Genomic DNA, 6,326 nt, shown 5'->3' on the forward strand with positions numbered 1-6,326 from the left:
AGTGTATAGAGAGAAAACCAGAAAGTCTGATCTATGTATGCACCAGTCCCACATTACTGCTGTTATTAATGTGCCTGACACATAACGTTGCTGTTAAAAACAGAAGCTGCTGTAGCCCAGACATTCTTGCTTACTCTTGGCAATGTCTGGGCACCCAACTCCAAAATCACTGCAGCAACCTACTGCAGGCAAGATGTAGAAAGACGTCGCTTCATTCACTGCAGCAACCTACTGCAAGAAGATGTAATGTCAACTGAGTGTAATTCATCACCAAACCTAGTATCCCAGTAAAGTTGTTTTCAACTGAAAAACAAAACAGAAAGAAACAAAAAGATAAGTGACTGAGGAACACACCATGGTCACACTCTAACAGTATTTTCTCCGTGTGCAGGTGCAGTGTTTCAGGATGCAAGCAACAGAACCTCTTGCCCCAGAGTTAAATACAACTGCTCTTCTTCCACCAACCCACAGGCCTAAACTGCTAATATCAGGGTCCCATTAGTCTACCTCAAGATCTGTCCACAAGGTCAGCATGACTAGAATAGACAGTCTTAACTTCCAGCTCATGGCATGCCTGGAAGTCACACGTCCTCATAGTAATTTAGGCTTTGGGGGTAAACATGGACCATCAGTTCTCTTTATTACCCCCACTTGGTCAGTACTTTTTCAGTCTACTCTTAAGTATTATTCCCATGCTTCTCTCTTATTCCTTCCATAGTCTTTTACTTCCTATTGGATCATTCACAACAGCATGCAAATACAATATTTCAATTAAATGTCTTTCCTTCTTTTCCCCTTTCTTCCTCTTTCATTTACAGATCAATTTTTTGGTCTGCCTTTATGGCAAAAGAGTTGTCGATTTGAGACATCTCCAAGCAAAGTCTTCTCTATGATGACTTAATATCTATATCACTAATGAGTTACAAGTGGTTGCCATTTTTAATAATAGTTTTTCCTTTTACTTTTTTTTTTCTTTGAGACAGAGTCTTGTTTTGTTGCCCAGGTTGAAGTGCAGTGGTGTGATCATAGCTTACTGTAAGCCGGACCTCTTGGACTCAGACAATTCTCTTGCAGCAGCCTTCAGAGTAGCTGAAACTAATGTGTGCCACCAATGTTGGGCTAATTTTTTTTTTTTTTTTCTGTAGAGACCAGGCCTCTTATTTGCCCAGGCTGATTTCAAATGCCTGGCTCCAAGTGATTCTTTCACCTTGGCCTCCCAAATTGCTTTGATTACAGGCATGAGCCACTGTGCCCGACAGCTTTCTTTTCAAAAAAAGAAAAGTATGATCCAATCTATTGAGTCCTATGCTATATAAACAATGGCAAATAATGATGGTACCCAGTAATTTATCCCATATGAATTTATGAAATTTTAAAAAATGGTTGAAGTTCACAAATAGGCGTACGGGATTTATCTCTGACGTTTTATTGGAAATAAAATGGACAACAGAGACATATCTGCTTTTCCCACCCCCATCAACCCCAAGGTCTGTTCTTTGTTTTCTTCATTTAATTTTAACTGAGACTTGTTAAGAACCTACAGTATATTTGACCTTATAATGTCTCCTGGGAGTACAAAGATCAAAAGACATAGTCTCATCCTGAGAGAACTCATAAACTAGACAAAACATAAAGCATAGGTGTATGCACAAATAACATTTGTAACTAGTTATGGACAAAGTTTTGTAGAAACAAGGATCTGATATGTGCAGGATGAATAGGCATTAAGCAGGAAAGGTAGTGGAGAAGGCGACATTCCAAACAGAAAGTACAGTGTTTGCAAATGCAAAGAAAATATTGGGCCAAACATAAAATCAGTACATTTTATAGTACTTCTGGAGCACAATGCTTGAAGTAGAAATAAGCAGGTAAAGCTAGAAAGAAAAGTCCAGACCACGTCTTAACAGTCTTCAATACTATGCTAGTTTGGGTTTTATTCTGCAGGTCAGATATTCACAAATGGACAAAGGCTTCGGGGAGAAAATAGGAGAATCAAGTGGGAATCCTTTTTCAAATACACATGGCTACGATATATGTTTTGAAAAATATCTCAGGTGATTGATACAGTGTCTCCTGCTTTACACCTTGTTTTCAAAATCACTGCTGTGGATTACGAATAACTGCTGAAGAATTCTGACCAAGGAAATTAAGAAAGAGATTGGCCTACTATGCAGATATATGAGACCTCCATGGACATAGGGTATGCCCAGTGCCCATCTTGTAACATTCTACCACTGTGACTAATCCCCGAGATACAGCCAACTCCACAACATATTAAACAAAAATGTAATTTGCAAACAATCCTATACAGAAGTACAGAAAATAATCTGCTCCATACAAAAAAATCTTGATAGAAATTTCACATTAGATATCTCTAGTCCTCTGCACTGCTATTTTCTTATTCTTTGATTTCTTTTTTCCTAGTTTCTAAAAATAATCCCTGCTATCATCTTGAGAAATTTAATTTTTACCCTCAACTTGCACACCCCATTGAGAAAAAGAAAGGCCCAGCAGTCATAATCTATTTTTTAAATTACTTCCTTTATTGGGTCTTATTCCTCTCTTTTAAGCAGCATATCAAATTATTCAAACCTCTTAAAATAAATGGTGGAAATTTAAATATATACATTGTATATATATTAGAAGCACCTGCATAATCATTCATTCATTCATTTTATAAGCATGTCTTGAGTACTTACATCTTAATTCATAGCTACAGTCTCATTAAATGTCTAAGCATCACTATCTCTCTAAGTCATAAAAATATTCTCATAACAGTGAAAGTCAAACATAAAAACAAACAATTGACTTTATTTTCAATTATAGAAGCACTATACTGTGAGTTTTTGAAAAAGCTCTTTTCAAAGAGTAGTCTTGGCCCTTGCAAATTTTATTTTTTAAATGATGAGACTTCCATCCTCTAATGGTTTTCTACCCTTCTGCCTACAGATAAGCAATGAAATGGGCATACTTTTTGCCGTGTAATACTGCTATACAAATTATAGACTTCTCCATTAACTATATACAGGCTTACCAAATCACTTAAAAATTTTTAATTTCTCTCTGCATATAGGGACATTTATCAAATAAAAAAGTAAGGTCCATTTTCATAATCCTTGCAGTTATTTTACATTCCCAAAGTATACCAACTTTATAAATTTAGCAAAGCAAAGGCATCTATCTAGTTAGGTCTTCTTCTCACCCAAGGATAGATCGTTGAAATTCTCCTCATGCCCTGTTTCAAAATGTTGCACTGCCATTTTTAAAAGTAATTTGATGTTCCTCTGTGTAGGACATAGAAAGAAATTGCATTTACTCTGAACTGTTTCCTGATAAAACTGTCTGGCCCTCCAAACAATAAGAAATTACAGGAAAACATTGGATTACTCCCTCCTCAAATCTAAAGTTCCAGTTTGGAATGTTTTCCCAAGAAATGTATCAACTCGAAGAATTCCATGTTAAAATCTTTTATTTGTGTAAGTTAACTATTTGAATAATATATCAAAACTAGCCTGAAAACACAGCATGCTTTTAGAGCACTCCCTTCGGACACAGAATATGTTAATGTAGTGGTTTATTTTTTGCATGTGTTCTAATTCTGTTTGAAGATAGCAGCATTGAGTAATAAGCAAATATTTCAGGAAAATAGAATATGTAAAACTAGATTTTTATTCTAGATCCTTGTTGTTGTTGCTAACATGTTATACAAAATGAAGATATTTTAAAGGATAATTTAATTTACTTCCCCTAAACAAAAAAAGAAGAAGATTAAAGAAGAGAAACCAAATATTTTCACTGAAAGGAAATACCTTGGAATTCATTGTGTGTTTCTCCCCCAGCCCTAATCAGTAGTTATATGTATGGCAGGGTTGAAAGAGATTCCTCAAAATTCATTTTAAAGAAAGAACCTGACTGGCATGTGAATTCCTTTATTAGGTGTTTGGTACCTAATGTTATCTTGGTGAAATATACATGGAATATATGTGTGGTGATCAAATTTAGCAAATAAAATTATAGGATGTCCAGTTAAAATTTCATTTCCGATAACAATAATGATAATAACAGACAATTTTTAGTGTAAGTATACACAGTGAAACATTTGGGACATACTTATATTAAAAATTGTTTGGTACAGATTGTATTTCATCTGGCAAGTTTAAGTGCATTGCAGCTAAGTGAATAAAGTATTGTATCTTTAAAGGCCAATAATTGGATAAAATGCAAATATTATGCCATTTTTATGTGTGTTGAGTCACTTATAAATAGAAGTTGTATTCCACTTCGGTCCTGACAGAAGATATTTGTGAATAATTTTAACAGTTTGGACTTAGACAACTGAGTGTTCTCATGGTTCATAAAAATTGAGCAACCAATACCTGTTTTAAACACAAAACATTGAGTAACCAGGAAAATCTGGTAGGTCTAATCTTATCTGGTAGGTCTTCTTCTCTATCATGATTTATTCATTGCCACACTTCCTCTGAGTGCTGTAAAAACAATTCCGTTTAAATAGCTGTGTTGAATTAATTTACCTGTCGAATTTTCCAAAACACCCAGCTATTTTACACATTATCCCTTATGTATCTGATTACTTTTTGTTCTGTGTCTTAGCATAGCCCAGTTCATCTCTCTCTGCTTCACTATATTCCACTTACCAGTATGATTAGTCAAATTCTACCCAGTTTAGTCTTCTTAACCCATCAAGCCTTCCCTGACCATGTCTGGTAAAAGTGATTTTCTCTTTTTTGAATTCTTCTAACATTTACCATATAATTAAATATAGATTTGTACCAAAAGGCACAAATACATGTAAGTGCACATGCTTACACACAAACTGGCATATACCACTAAAGATAGTTTATTATCCCCCTTTTATTTTTTTCTCACTTAGGTGGTTTGCAGACAGAGCAACTGGAAAGTGGGCATGAGCTTTAACAAAATCAGTATGGGAAAGAAAAAAGATGTTACAAAGTGCTGTGATATATTATACCAGGGTCCCCTTGGAACTTCTTTGAGAACTATGTGTAAAAGATTTGACCTATATTTGGCTATAGGACTAGGTTTTCCTTCTTGTAACACTACTCCAATATTGTGCCAAATAGGAGCCCATGTCTATAAGATTACATTCAGTTAACATTCCAATTATAACTTAGAGATAAATAGTCTTCATAGACTCTCATGTGAGGGGCTATGGTAAGCCTCCTCCATGTTCAATTTCATTTAATGCCCAAGATAATTGGATGAAGTGTACTTAATATTCATGTTACAATGAGGAAAATGAAAGTCAAAGAGTTTTTATTAATTTCCCAAAGTTACATAACACCAGATTAATGCAGAAAAAATACATGGAGAAAGTTTCCCATTCTTTAGGCACTGGGTTAGATCCTTGGCATCAAAAACAGGAGAAGAAAAAGGAGGAAAAGGAGGAAAACTAGTAGGAAGGGAAGGGAAAGCAGGAGGGGAGGGCCATTGACCTCCTATACCGTACAGTCTACTAAGAATAACATATATGAAATTACATTAATATAATTATATATATATAAAGTAGTCTATAAAGAGCATGAGTAAAGAAGATAAAATGATTAGTTTTATGGGAGGTGAGGAGGTAGAAAAGCAACAGTGAAATATTCAAGAGGATGGCTCAAAACAATTTTTAAAAATCCATTAATATGAAAAGTGATAAGTGCATGTGCATATGTAAAGGTTTGTAATTGTGAAGCCAAATGGTGTGTCAGTGACACTACAAATAATTCAGTAAAATAATGCTGGAAAAGTCATGAAGGACTCAAATGGTACAACCTTGAGTTGTAACATAGAGAAGATCGAGACCATGATACTATATTATTCAAAAATGAGTCCAAATTTCTCCAATTAAATTAGTAAGTCTAATAATCAAAGTTTTGAAGAAACTTACTCAGACTGAAGTTTTAAAACTTCAGCTTCAGGTATGGCTATAAATATTTTTCTCCAAACACACAAGTCTACTCATTATTTTGCAAAATACATCCTGTATGCTTATTTCTCTATGTTTTTGCCAACTTTTTTGTGTACTTTGAATTGTACATGCACACACACAGAGTTTTTCTCCACTAAAGCTTAACTAAAATTTCTCCCCTATGAAAGCAGCCCTACTATATAGTTGAATAATGGAGACATCTTCATAGTAGCCCATTAAAATGGTTTCACACTCATACACTGTTGGTGAGAGTGTAAGTTAGCTTAGTCCCTGTGAAAGACAATTTAGAGATGTCTCAAAGAACTAAACATAGATTTACCATTTGACCCAGCAATCTTATTAGTGGGTATATATCTGAAGGAACATAAAT

Source organism: Carlito syrichta, unplaced genomic scaffold, assembly GCF_000164805.1.
Source record: "Carlito syrichta isolate Samal-C Ts95f unplaced genomic scaffold, Tarsius_syrichta-2.0.1 Scaffold267955, whole genome shotgun sequence".
Classification (NCBI taxonomy): Eukaryota; Metazoa; Chordata; class Mammalia; order Primates; family Tarsiidae; genus Carlito; species Carlito syrichta.